Genomic DNA, 14,810 nt, shown 5'->3' on the forward strand with positions numbered 1-14,810 from the left:
TATGCCTATAGCCTGGCTGTGCTGTTTACCAAACTTCTATGTAAATGAAGGAAAAATATAAATGTAGAAAAAGAGGAAGAAGACAATTTAAAATGTTTGAGTAAATCAACAATAGAAGGATAGAAGATGTGGGATTAAGAATAAGTGTCTTGGGGGCTTCCCTGGTGGCACAGCGGTTAAGAATCCACCTGCCAGTGCAGGAGACACGGATTTGATCCCTGGCCCAGGAAGATCCCACATGCTGCAGAACAACTAAGCCCGCAAGCCACAACTACTGAAGCCCACGTGCCTAGAGCCCATGCTCGGCAACAAGAGAAGCCACCGCAATGAGAAGCCCACGCACCGCAACGAAGAGTAGGCCCTGCTCGCCACAACTAGAGAAAGCCCGCGCACAGCAATGAAGACCCAATGCATCCAAAAATAAATAAAATTAAAAAGAAAAAAAAGGATGTGTCTTACTTCAGAGAAAATTTGGAATTAAAAAAATATATGTTAAAATTCCAGTAGTGGGTCATCCTACAATGTATCTGACCTGTTGTCCTGAAAACAGTCAAGGTCGTCAGAAACAAGGAAGGTCTGAGAAACTTTAATAGCAGAGAGGAGTCTAAGGAGACATGACAACTAATTATAATGTAGCATCCTGGACCAGAAAAAGACATTAGACAAAAACTAAGGAAATCTGAAACAACTATGGACTATAGTTATTAATAATGTGTTGATGTTGGTTCATTAATTATAACAAATGTACCACACTAATGTAATATGTTAATAATAGGGGAAACTGGGTATGAGGTATATGAGAACTCTCTGTACTAACTTCTCAAGTTTTCTGTAAATTTTAAAATGTTCTAAGAAATAAAGTCGACTAAAAAAAAGTTGTTTTTTTTTCCTTTTTTTACCCAGCAGTAACCAAAATCTTATACAGAGAGGAAGTATTAGGTAATCAGTGATGTACCATGATCATTTTTACCTTGAGATTGAAAAGGTAACAGAAAAGTTGAAAGTGTTTGATTAATGAAGTTTAAGCAAGTTTCTAAAAAACTAAATTGCTCAAATGGCAGATTTGTGAATCTGGGGTTTCTTTTAATTCAAATAGGGTAATAAAGGCTCGTGATCAAGAAAGGCTTTGACATCTACAAGAGAGACTAACTTCTAGACTTAAGAAAATTGCTCTGGGCAGCCACTGTGGGCTCCAGCCTTGCTGCGGGGGGTTATGCTACGTCTGGCCCATGGGGCCCTAGCTCGCATTGGGAGCTGAATCCTAGAGGGGGACAACATGCCAACTGCCAAGAAACTAGCTAACATTGGCTACAAGACCTTCTCCTCCTCCATGATGCTTCTCACTGTGTATGGGGACTACCTCTGCAGTGCACGAGCCTACCACTATTTCCAGCCGCCCAGCTCCCAGTGCCAAGCTGCAGAAACAGAACACCTCGGGAGTCTTGTAGAAATGGGGGGCTTTTTGCCTTGAGCAGAGATGCCTGAGGCATGCTGTGGAAGGACCTCACCTGCAGTCATTTCTGAGTCAAGAGGACCAGGGCTTTAATGGTTTTCGAATCCTGCTGTGAAAATGTGCCCATGTTTTCTCTGGTACAGCCAGTTTGGAGAGGCTATCGAATCATAACAGGAATGGGAGAGTGAGGCACACTTACAGACATTAAATATTTTGCCAAAAAAAAAAAAAGAAGAAGAAAATTGCTTCGAATCAGAAAGAGTGCATGTATGGGAAATAGTGCTTATTTATGAAATATTTTTCTTAAAATTCAAGTCACATCATCGATGCATGTTTTTTTTCTAATTTTTTTCTTCCCCAAAGCAAAAAAAAAAAAAAAAAAGCAAGAATAAGTGTTGGGTCCTTCAGATGATTGATTTATTATCCCCTTTTGTTATCCCCCTTTGTATAAGTTAATGAGACAAATTATAATGAAATCAAAGTGTTTTTTTTAACAGTTTCTAAACCTAAAGGAGAATATTACTTTTGCCTTAACAAAGGTTGAGAGGAGACTAAATCTAAGCAACTAGAAATAAGGTGAAAAAAAAAAGAGGAGGGGAGGAATAAATAGAAGTTAAAAATAATGGATCAATATGTGAGATATTTGGAGCCAAAAAGCAATGACACAAAATGGATGAGATTTAAAATAAAAGAGCCAGAAGCCAATAAGCTTTTGAAAATAAACGAAAAGATTAATATTTAATAAAAGTAAAGATTTAATAGTATCAGAGTTGTGCTCACATATTTATGTACAAATATGCCCATCAATGCTATGTATAAAAGCAGTAGGTTGTCCAACAATAAGAAAATAATTGCAATGCTTATATAAAAAGGAAAAATTTATAAGTATTAAAAGTCATCTTTTTGAAGATTATTGAAAGACATTGCAAAATGTTCATAATAAAAATGATATTAAGTTTAACAAAGTATATATACACTGGTTCCAATTTTTTAAATTATAAAATAGATATGGGTTTTCTCAAAATGCTAAACACAGAGTTACCATATGACTCAGCAATTTCACACCTAGGTATTTACCCAAGAGAAATGAAAACATGTCTATGCAAAAACTTACACATGAATGTTCATAGCAGCATTATTCATAATAGCCAGAGTGGAAACAATGCAAACGTCCATCAACTGATGAATGGATAAACAAAATTTGATATATTCATAGAATATAATGTTATTCAGCAATAAAAAGGAATGAAATACTGTTACATGCCACAACATGGATGAATCATAAAAACATTATGCTATATATATGGAATCTAAAAAAAAAAAAGGTCATGAAGAACCTAGGGGCAAGACAGGAATAAAGACACAGACCTACTACAGAATGGACTTGAGGATACAGGGAGGGGGAAGGGTAAGCTGGGAGAAATTGAGAGAGTGGCATGGACATATATACACTACCAAATATAAAATAGATAGCTAGTGGGAAGCAGCCGCATAACACAGGGAGATCAGCTTGGTGCTTTGTGACCACCTAGAGGGGTGGGATAGGGAGGGTGGGAGGGAGGGAGATGCAAGAGGGAAGAGATATGGGGATATATGTATATGTATAACTGATTCACTTTGTTATAAAGCAGAAACTAACACACCATTGTAAAGCAATTATACTCCAATAAAGATGTTAAAAAAACAAGAAAACAAAAAAACATTATGCTAAGTTGAGAGTAGCCAAACACAAAAAAACACATATTGTATGATTCCATTTATATGAAATGTCAAGAAAAGGCACATCTATAGAGGCAGAAATTAGATTAGTGGTTCCCAGGGACTAGGGAGTGGAGAGTAGGGAGTGACTGCTAATGGTAGAGGGTTTCTTGTAGAGGTGATAAAAATGCTTTAAATTTAGATTGTATGATGGCTGTGCAACCACTATATATATGTATATATATACACACACACATACATATGTATGTACATATATCAGTATATATAATATAAAATATCAGTATATTTCAACAGTTTTTCTCTCTAGGTAGTGGAATCATGAGAGATTTTGTTTTTTTTTCTTCATTTTCCAAATTTTCTACAATGAAAAATGCCATTTAAAACAAATAAATGAGGGAATTGGTAACCAGGTCTGAATGTGACCTGTGAACTGGTGCTGGTCCCTAATTGTCACTGGTCTGCAACTAAATGCAGAAATTGAGAGTAAATACGTAGAAACTTTAAATAACTATTTTACATTGCTGTGATATCCAAGTGTATCATTGCTTTAGCTTTTGTTTTACTAAAATATTGGTCCTCAGTGGACTGAGATTAAAAATAAAAAACCTGCTCCTTCACCACAGCGAGTTAGTGAAGCTCTGCCCTAGATAATTCCTTAATATCCTTTTCAGAAATGTTGAGATCAAAGGGTTGATCAAAACTAAAAACTAAGACATTAAAATAAGATATACAAAATCATAACAGTACAAATGATTTAGAGAAAATTATGTTTAGAAGGAAATAAAAGCAAAAAGCTTACAGATTGAACAGAATGAATAGAAAAGGAGAAAACAAAACCACTGCCATCAGTGGTTTTGAGCTCCCAAACTAAAGCACCAAAGGAAGTCTCCCATCTGCCCCTTGGTTATGGCTGTCACTGCTTGTTACAGGTGCTGGGTTTTTGCAGGGATGGGAAATGGGAAAGGGGCTTGAGAACAATTTAAGTGCAAAAGCAGCCTATACAAACCCTGAGGTAGGAAAGAATGTCGTATTGCCTCTTCCCTGGGTTGGATTCCTGAGGTCAGGAAGGCTCCCAGGAACCGATGAATCAGGTCAACTTTAACACTCTTCTCAGACATCTCAGGAGTGTAGCATCAAAACCGATCTGTTTTTCAAAGTCCATGGAATTTGATCCTCACTGACCGTGTAGCATGGGGCAAGGCAGAAGATGCTCAAATATGAGGCAAGAACATTCTCCTCTGCCTGCAGCCGAGCTATACCCTTCACGAACCAGAAGGGTAGAATAGGACCCACAGGGATGGTGGCTCAGTGGTGGCTGAATCCTCAACTCTATATTCTTCCATCCTCACGAAGCCTGCAAGACAGAGGGACTTCTAAAATGTGGCCTAGGATGGGTGTATGCACGGGTGTTGTGGCTATCGTGGTTGAAGCCAGGAATGTATTTACCCAATTTTGGTGGTTATAATGTAATATTAACAGTACACTGCTTCTGACATACTCTCTCTCAAAGACATTTCAATTTCAGATGGATAGATATTAGCTACAAAGTGTTGCTAAATCTTTTGCAGTGAATTTGTAGGCTCTTCTGCTTAACTGGCATTTTGGAATTGGTGCCTGTCTCCTTAATGAGAGAAGTGTTGTCTTGGTGTCATCACCCCTGCCAAGGGCAGCGTTTCCTGTTGTCTAGCTCAGTGTTACTTGTTCCGTGAGAAACAATGGGGTGATGAATGGATTGCCTAAAAACCTTATCAAGCTGCAGTGACTTTCTGAAGTTTTCAACAGTTTCTGTGTGAAAAGGTTAACTGTGAATCATAAATAATGAAGGTTTCTCAACAGAACGTTTCTCTTGTGTGGACATTATATGTACTGACATACTAGCCATTTACCTTGATGTTTAATATCATTTTTTTCTTCCTTCCTCTAGTAAGAAGTGACAGGTTTTGGCCATTAAGGTAGAAGGAAAAAACTGTTTCAATCCAAGTGCCCTGTTAAATATCATAGCTCGATGTTGATGAGTTTCAGTAACTTCCATTTAGCTTTCCAAAATCTAAAATAAGACCTCCAAGCAGCCCCACTAGCTGTGGTAGGGAAAAAGGCTGCACTAATCTGATGAAAGAGAAAAGGTACTCATTTTATTCCACTTGTCCTTGGAGGCTAGAGGGAACATATTTGATGTTCACCAAAGTCAGGACATGGTTGATGGGCTCAGTGGCTCTTGTGTGAGGAGTCAGGGAATCTCAGGTTAGGAATTGAGGGCTCAGAAAGGGAGGCAGTATGATGTTGGTTACATTGTGTTTTGGTCACGAATCTTGGATTGCAAGAGACAAAAATCCCACTCAAACCAGCTTAAGCCAAAATGTTATATTAGCATTGGCTCATATAACTGAAAGCCCCACTTCCAGTCCACACTGAAAATCAAGGCTTCAAGCATGATTAGATCAAGCAGAGTCATGTACAATTTGTCTCTCTCCATATACGTCTCTCAGCCCTATTCTCTTCTGTGCTGATAGTTTCTGCAAATGTCCTGACATTGAGACTAACCGAGCTGGTTAGGTCACATGTTGGCCCTTGAACTGTAGACTGTTCTGATCAGCCAGGCCTGGGTCTTGTGCTCATTCCTGATTTCCAAGTTCAGGCAGCTGTGACTTGTGGGTGCTCTGAATGTCCTCATCTTGGTCCTGCAATTCAGGGATCATACTTTGTCAGAGGAGCTCACCAGATCAAATGGATCAAGGCCTTAGGGAGGTGGCTGGGGATTTACATGCACCCTGGACCCATCTGGAGCACAAATTGCTGTGGACCCTGTTGCCAGGAGTCCATATCCTCTGGCCACCACCCCAAAGGAGACTGAAGGCAGGAGGGGGAGGCATGTCTGTGGCTGGAGCTGAACGGGACAAGGGTTTGGGATGCAGGCAGGTGACATGGTGTGTCACTGAGAGAAAGCAAGAAGGAAGGAAGGCCAGTGGGTGGTGATGACATTGTGGAAGAGCAGTCCAAGAACCAAGTCTTGGATTTAGAGGTGGGGACACGTAAAGGGCTGAGGGAGGGGGAGGACAATTACAGTGGGGAAACAAACTGAGCAAATGGATGGAGGTTGAAACAAGATCTCTGTGTGCTGGGTGTCTTGTTTCTCCCGTGCCTGCCTCGTACCAGGCCACTTTACAGATGAGTTACCCTTCCTTTTTTGCACAAATAATTTTTAAAAATTGTGATAAAATATATGCAACACAAAATTTACCATTTTAACCTTTTTCTTTCTTTCTTTTTTTTTTTTTTGCGGTACGCGGGCCTCTCACTGTTGTGGCCTCCCCTGTTGCGGAGCACAGGCTCCAGACATGCAGGCTCAGCGGCCATGGCTCACAGGCCCAGCCGCTCTGCAGCATGTGGGATCTTCCCTGACCGGGGCACGAACCTGTGTCCCCAGCAGGCGGACTCTCAACCACTGCACCACCAGGGAAGCCCCATTTTAACCATTTTAAGTGTACAGTTCAGTGACATTAAGTACATTCACATTGCTGTGTAACCATCACCACCATCCATCTCCAGAACTCTTTCACCATCCCAAAGTGAAACTCTATATCCATTAAACAATAACTCACCGTTTCCCCCTCGCCCCAGCACCTGGTAACCACTACTCTATTTTCTGTATCTATGAATTTGACTATTCTAGGAATGTGATATAAGTGGACTCATGCAATATGTGTCCTTTTGTATCTGGCTTACTTCACTTAGCATAATGCCTTCAACTGTTCATCCACATGTAGCGTACCAAAATTTCATTCCTTTTTAAGGCTGTACAGCGTTCCATTGTATGTGTATGCCACATTTTGTTTATCCACTTACCTGTCGATGCATACTTTGGTTGTTTCTACCTTTTGGGTATTGTGAATAACCCTGCTATGAACATGGGTGTACCGTTAGAGTCCCTGCTTTTACTTCATTTGTGTATATACTCAGAAGTGGAATTGCTGGGTCATATGGAAATCTGTGTTTAATTTTTTGAAGAACTGACATACTGTTTTCCACGGTGACTGCACCATGTTACATTTGCAACAGCAGTGCACAAGAGTTCCAATTTCTCCACATCCTCACCAACACTTGGTTTTGTTTTTTCTTTGTAATGGGGCGTGAGGTGATATCTCATTGTGATTTTTTTTTTTTTTGTGGTACGCAGGCCTCTCACTATTGTGGCCTCTCCTGTTGCGGAGCACAGGCTCCGGACGCGCAGGCTCAGCGGCCATGGCTCACGGGCCAAGCTGCTCCACGGCATGTGGGATCCTCCCAGACCGGGGCACGAACCCATGTCCCCTGCATCAGCAGGTGGACTCCCAACAACTGCGCCACCAGGGAAGCCCCTCTCATTGTGATTTTGATTAGCTCCTTAATGATTAGTGATGTTGCATCTTTTCATGTATTGTTGACCATTAGTATATCTTCTTTGGAGAAACATCTAATCAAGTCCTTTGCCCATATATGAATTGGATTTTGTTATTGTTGTTGTTGAGTTATAGGAGTTCTGTGTATATTCTGGATATTAATCTGTTATCAAATATATGATTTGCAAATATTTTCTCACCATTGGGTATGATATTAGCTGTGGGGTTTCTATATATGGCCTTTACTATGTTGGGGTAGTTTCCTTCTATTCCTACTTTGTTGAGTGTTTTATCATGAAATGATGGTAAATTTTGGTGAATGCCTTTCCTTCATCAATTGAGATGATCATTTCCCCCCCTTCATTCCATTAATGTGGTGTATTATGTTGATTTTTGTATGTTGAACTATCTTTGCATTCTAAGAGTAAGTCCCACTTGGTCATGGTGTATAATCCTTTCAATATGCTGCTGCTAAATTCAGTTTGCTATTACTTTGTTGGGGATTTTTGCTTCAATATTCATGAGAGTTACTGGTCTTTAGGCTTTTTTTTGTGTGTGTGTGGTATCTTTGCCTGGCTTTGGTATCAACGTAATGCTGGCCTTATAGAATGAGTTATGAAGTATTCCTTTTTCTTTAATTTTTTTGGATTAGTTTGAGAAACATTGATGTTTGTTCTTCTTTAAATGTTTGATAGTATTCCTCAGTGAAACCATCTGGTCCAGGACTTTTCTTTGTTGGGAGGTTGTTTGTTTGTTTGTTTGTTGATTCAGCCTGCTTATTATAGTTCTATTCAGATTTTCTATTTCTTCATGATTCAGTCTTGGTAGGTTTTTTGTTTCTAGGAATTTTTCCATTTCATCTAGGTTATTCAGTTTGTTAGCATACAATTGTTCATAATACTCTCTTAGAATATTTTTTATTTCTGTAGAATTGGTAGTAATGTTCCACTACAAATAACCTTTGAGCACATGCCTTCTGTGTGTAAGGCACACTGTGTTAGGTTCTGCAGACCTATCTCTGAGTAAGATTCCATGGCATTACAAAGTTTACAGTCCAATGCATTTAAAATGTGATTTAGAGACCAAAGTTTGATAACCTTCCAGTTTTCAGAATTTGTATTAACTATACTCTAATTATATTAACTATACATATTCAGAATTATGTTAACTAACAATTTAGGATATCTGTTCGCAAGCTACGTTCAGTGAAAGAAAGCCCTAATGATACAGTCTTACCAGCCCTTACTTTTTGCTACTACTGTATTCTTGCCAAAGGTCCCTGGTCTCAGAATATGTGTTATGTGTAGCAAACAATCTTGGAGACAGAGCCAACCAGTAAGAGTGCACCCTAGTCACGCATTACTCTTTGCACCACACACACTCAAATTTAGGCATGGGGATGAAAAATTATACCTTTTTATTCAGGTATAATATCCACACCATAGTGCACATGAAGTGCACTAATCTTAAGCACACAGTTTGATGGGTTTTTATGTATATCTGGACCTGTGTAACCACCAGTAGGTAGATATAAAATATTACCATTGTGCATTACTAGAATACATGAGACATGAGAAGATTTGGGCTCTTAAAATCTCAGTCTGGTAGCAGCGTAGTGTAAGGAGGGTGAGACAGGCTCTGAGTCTTCATCTGGGAGCTTTAGCTGGAGGAAGCCTCCAAAAATTCTGCAAAAATTCACATTCATATGTTCACATATTCTGCAAAATCATCTTTGGCCTGAGCCCTCGAACAAACTCTGTACACACACACACACACACACGCATTCATTCAACATTTATGGAATCTGCAGGTTCTGACTTGGTGGAGGATTCAAAGATAAAGAAATCAATGTCCCTGCCCCTCTAGAGAAGAGCCAGTGTCACTGCAGCCCAAAAACCCACAGGGCTCACCTTCGGACTTTTTCAGACATGGTCGGCAGCAGCTGCCATACTCCTTATATCCTCCTGTTCTCAGAAAATCCTAGCACTACTCTCCCCGTCCTTGTCATGGGCATCACTTACTCACCTGAAGTTAGGTCAGGCGGGGGGTCATCTTTACTCTGATCATCTTATTCTACTCCTGCTTCTTCAGCTCTGGCCTCCAGAGCTGCCGCCTTTTCTGTATGTCCAGAAATTACGTCCGATGATGTGGGATCTGAAGGACGTGGGCTAGTTAGCCTGGAGAGAACACCATTATGAAGTAAGTCAATTACTGACCACAGGGCTGTGGAGAGGGATTGTATAAGAAGGAAGTGGACTGATTGTTCATGGTCTGTGAAAGAAACAGTAACATAGGCTCAGGTTAAGAAAGGACAGATGGTATTTCAAGTGTAGGAAGAAAATCCTTATCCAAAGCCACTCCGGACCTCTCAGAGGGGAGGACAGATAGACTGCCGCCCAGGGGGGAGTTTCGTGGTTCTGACTTCAGGTGATGGGTGGGGTTGGCCTGGTTCTCTGATCCTGGTGCTATGATGTCACTGCAGAAGGAAGAATGGGGAGCTGGGCTCGGCTCCAGCTGCTCCAATTCCTCTGTCCTCTGAATTCCGATAGTTTTGGGGTGAGGGGAGGTGGGCTGAGTCCCACGTGTCCCAGCTCAGTCTCCCCTCTAGCCACCTCAGCCCCTACCATGTTTGTGGAGAGAAATTAAGCCGTGTGAGTCCACGCCACCAAAGCAAGCAGAGCATATCTGATGAAGCGGATCCAAAGAACAACAATGAAAGCACCCTTTTAGTCGTCTGTTTCCAGAAAATTTAAAGAACAAGCGAACTACATTCAAACTGAGCTGGAAGAGTATATCTGGACGATCTGTGACTGTGAGAGTGGATGAGTCTTCCACCTATGAGCTTTGAAACCACAGCATTCACTTTCTTTGTCATCCTTCTAATTTGCCTCAGTTGCATCTTCTTTTTATTGGTGGTTTTTTTTATATAAATGGTATAAATCCATGCTGATAAGTTGGGATCAGATTTAAAGTCACACTAGTAAATGTATCTAGAAATAATACAAGACAATTTAAAATGCAGCAAATAATAAGGCTGTAGCTATCTATTTTTTCCTGTTTCAGGGTTTTAGAAATGCTAATTTCCTGTTTAAAAGTGAAGTTCCTTTCCAAGCCTTAACATCAAGAGCATTCTTTCTTTTCCAAATTTTGTCCTTTTTTTTTTTTTTTTTTTTTGCAGTACGCGGGCCTCTCACTGTTGTGGCCTCTCCTGTTACGGAGCACAGGCTCCGGACGTGCAGGCTCAGCGGCCATGGCTCACAGGCCCAGCCGCTCAGCGGCATGTGGGATCTTCCCGGACCAGGGCACGAACCCGTGTCTCCTGCATCGGCAGGCGGACTCTCAACCACTGCGCCACCAGGGAAGCCCTGCCCACTTTTTAATTGGGTTGTTTGCTTTTTAATATTGAGCTGCATGAGCTGTTTATATATTTTGGAGATTAATCCTTTGTCCGTAATACACAGAAAATTTACCATCTTAACCATCTTAAGTGCACAGTTAAGTAATATTAAGTACACTCACATTGTATAGCTGTCACATCCATCCACAGAACTCTTCATTTTGCAAAACTCTAACTCTGTACCCATTAAACATGAACTCCTCATTCCCCACCACCCCAGCCCCTGGTAACCACCAATGTACTTTCTATCTCTACGAATTTGACTAAGTACCTCATACAAGTGGAATCACAGTATTCGTCCCTTTGTGACCAGCTTCTTTCACCCAGCATAATGTCCTCAGGGTTTATCCATGTGTCAGAGTTTCCTTCCTTTTATTGCCTGAATAATATTCCATTTGTATGCATATCCCACATTCTGTTTATTCATTTGTTTATTCATTTATCTGTTGATGGACACTTGTATTGCTTCACCTTTTGTCTATTGTGAATAATGTTGCTCTGAATATTTAAAATTCTAAGAAATTTCAGACATAGCTAGATGACCGTTTATAGCTGAGTATTCCCATATGATGTCATGGTTTCATTGCCTGTATCTGAGTCCATATTTATAAAACCAAGTTACTTTGTCATAAATTAACAAGAAAAGAGTAGAGGAGGAATGAATCCATAAACGATGCATCTATGTCAAAGTGAAGGCCAATTTCCTGGTGACTGACTATACTAGCTGAGGTTTTGTAAAACTTCCAGTAGAAGAAAATAGTGGGAAAATTGGCCATCAGTGCCCATGATAGCACAGGCACATGGAATTCCAGAAGAGCCAGTCAATGGTGCCACAACTACAGGGTGAATCAAATTAACTAAATGTTAATTTGAATTTTATTAGTTTTATACTTTTGTTTGTATTTTTTTTTGTAAATTTGTTTTGATTTTAGAATTGAATGAGAGCTCTAAGAATGAGTTGATGTCCAGTTTTATGTTTCTACATGGTTTAAAGTAACACTGTGTATAATAAACAATTTAAGGCAGTTAAGGGGGGGGTCCCTGAGAACTCTTCTACAGGATTAGGTTATTGATGAGTAGCAACTTGGAGATGAATGGAGATGACTCTAGTGACAATTCAGGGTTGAAGGATGAGGGTCTGGAATAGGGAGGTGGCAGAACACCAGGAGTAAAGAATGTCAGTTTCTGGCTTGATATGGGGAAATGAGAGGACACAGAAGTGACTCCTGAGTTTGGATATCTGACTGTCAGAGATAGGAATGTCCAGAGAGGTGACTAGTTGAAGGGATAGCTCTGCCAAATTTGAGGTGTCCACCAGAAATTCAACTGAAGATACCCAGGGGGCAGCAAAGCTGTAGGACTCCCCGTTTCCATCTGCTAAGCTATGGCTCCAGTTAAAAGCTGAGCTTTCCTTCTCAATGCTCATTGGTGTTTCTCTTGTAGAAGTGGGATCAAACTCACCACCTTTCCTCTTTAATTAGCTGTGGACTCAGGGACCTTCTTCAAATGGTTACCCAAGCAAGACATGTCACCCAAAAGCCAAAAGGGAAAAGCTTGGTAAATTAGAGTATTTTTACAAAAACTCTGTTTAGGAAAAAATAAAGTCAAAAGACAAACAACAAACTGGGAAAGCCTATTTTTAAAAAAAGTTTTACATTTAAATCATTTCAAATTTACAGAAAAGTTGCAAGAGCAGTACAAAGAACTGTATGCTTTCACTCAGATTCCCCAGTTAACAGTTTAACACATTTGTTTTATCATTCTCTCTCTCCATAAAATTCATGCTTAAAGCATTTGAGAGTAAGATGCAAATACACTATATTACTCAGCCTTAGCACTTCAGCGCATATTTCCTACAAACTGGGACATGCACATAACCAAGGCCATCCATGAATTAATGCTGATACACTATTGCCATCTAATTGACAGGCCTCATTCAAAATTTGCTGGCTGTCCCAGTTATATTCTTTATAGGTCAAGGATCCAGTTCAGGATAATGCTTTCTGTTTAGCTGTCATGTCTCTTTAGTCTCTTCAGTTTGGACCAGTTCCTCAGACTTTCCTTGAGTTTTCTGACCTTGACACTTCCGGATGCTCAGGCTCAGCAGCCATGGCTCACGGGCCTAGCCGCTCCGCGGCATGTGGGATCCTCCCGGACCAGGGCACAAACCCGTGTCCCCTGCATCGGCAGGCGGACTCTCAACCACTGCGCCACCAGGGAAGCCCCTGACCTTGACACTTTTTTTTTTTTTCTTTTTGCGGTATGCGGGCCTCTCACTGCTGTGGCCTCTCCCGTTGCGGAGCACAGGCTCCGGACGCGCAGCCTCCGGACGCGCAGGCTCAGCGGCCATGGCTCACGGGCCCAGCCGCTCCGCGGCATATGGGATCCTCCCAGACCGGGGCACGAACCCGTATCCCCTGCATCGGCAGGCGGACTCTCAACCACTGCGCCACCAGGGAGGCCCCTTGACACTTTTGAAGATTACAGATCAGTTACTTTGTAGCATGTCCCTCACTGTTGGGTTTGCCCAATGTTTCTTTCTTTCTTTCTTTTTTATAAAGACTTTATTTTTTAAAATAAATTTATTTGTTTTTGGCTGCATTGGGTCTTCATTGCTCCGTGCGTGGGCTTTCTCTAGTTGCGGTGAGCGGGGGTTACTCTTCATGTGGTGCGCAGGCTTCTCATTGCGGTGGCTTCTCTTGTTGCAGAGCTCAGGCTCTAGGCGTGGGCATCAGTAGTTGTGGCACGCGGGCTCAGTAGTTGTGGCTCGTGGGCTTTAGAGCGCAGGCTCAGCACAGGCTTAGTTGTTCTGCAGCATGTGGGATCTTCCCGGACCAGGGCTTGAACCCATGTCCTCTGCATTGGCAGGCGGATTCTTAACCACTGTGCCACCAGGGAAGTCTGCCTGATGTTTCTTCCTGATTAGGTTCAGATCATGTATCTTTGGCAGGAATATTCCATAGGTGATCCTGTGATCTCAGCGCATCATATCAGGAGGCATGTGCTGTCATATGTATTGAAGTAATTTAATTTTTACCACTAGGTTGAGATGGTGTTTGTCAGATTTCTCCCCTGTCAAGTTAATAAGTAGTTTTTACTTATTAATAAACAATATTAGTTGGAAGTCTACTGAAAGGAAGGCTCTCCCTTCTCTCCTATTCATTCATTCATTCATTCATTAAATATATCAGTATGAACTTTTAGATTCCTGTTTTATTCAGTGGGTTATAATCCTTTACAATCATTATTTATTTGGATGTGCATATGTTCCCAGATATGGCCAGTGGGGACCCCTTCAAGTTGGCTCTTGGTCCTTTAGACATACTTAAGCACTTTGCTATACAGGATGTTCCAAGCTCATCTTGTACTTTCTCTGCCCCAGACCCTGAATCAGCTATTTCTTTAGGGGAGATTGGTATTCTGAAAACAAGAACTGCACACTAGGTATGCTCATTACTCCTGAGTTATCATTGTTTCTAGACTCTCTCAGTGCACAGAGGTAGGAAATATTATGTATGTACAAACACATAATACACATATATGCAGACATATAATATGTATTAATTATCTATTGCTATGTAACAAATTACCCTCAAACTTAGTGACTTAAGTAATTAATAATTCTGTATTGTCTCTCATTGTTTATGAGGCCAGGAATTCAAAGTGGGTACAGTGGGGAATGACTTTCTCTGCGCCATGATGTTTGGGTCCTTGGGGCTGCAATCATCCAAAGGTTGTTCATTCACATATTTGGCAGTTGCTGCTGGCTGTCAGCTCAGGAGCTGTCACTGGAACACCTAGGTATGGCCTGTCCATGGGACCCTGGCTTCCTCACAAGTTGGTGACTGGGTTCCAAAGTCAAGCA

The 14,810-nt window shown here is 41.0% G+C and overlaps 1 pseudogene across 1 annotated transcript; it reads left to right on the plus strand.

The window, feature by feature from the left end:
- The first annotated feature begins 1,276 nt into the window (after window positions 1-1,276).
- Window positions 1,277-2,253, plus strand: LOC309815828 (cytochrome c oxidase assembly protein COX14-like; annotated as a pseudogene). Its single transcript has one exon. The product of its transcript is annotated as a cytochrome c oxidase assembly protein COX14-like (transcript).
- The last annotated feature ends 12,557 nt before the right edge of the window (window positions 2,254-14,810 follow it).

Source organism: Mesoplodon mirus (assembly GCF_964341445.2).
Source record: "Mesoplodon mirus genome assembly, chromosome: 14".
NCBI lineage: Eukaryota > Metazoa > Chordata > Mammalia > Artiodactyla > Ziphiidae > Mesoplodon > Mesoplodon mirus.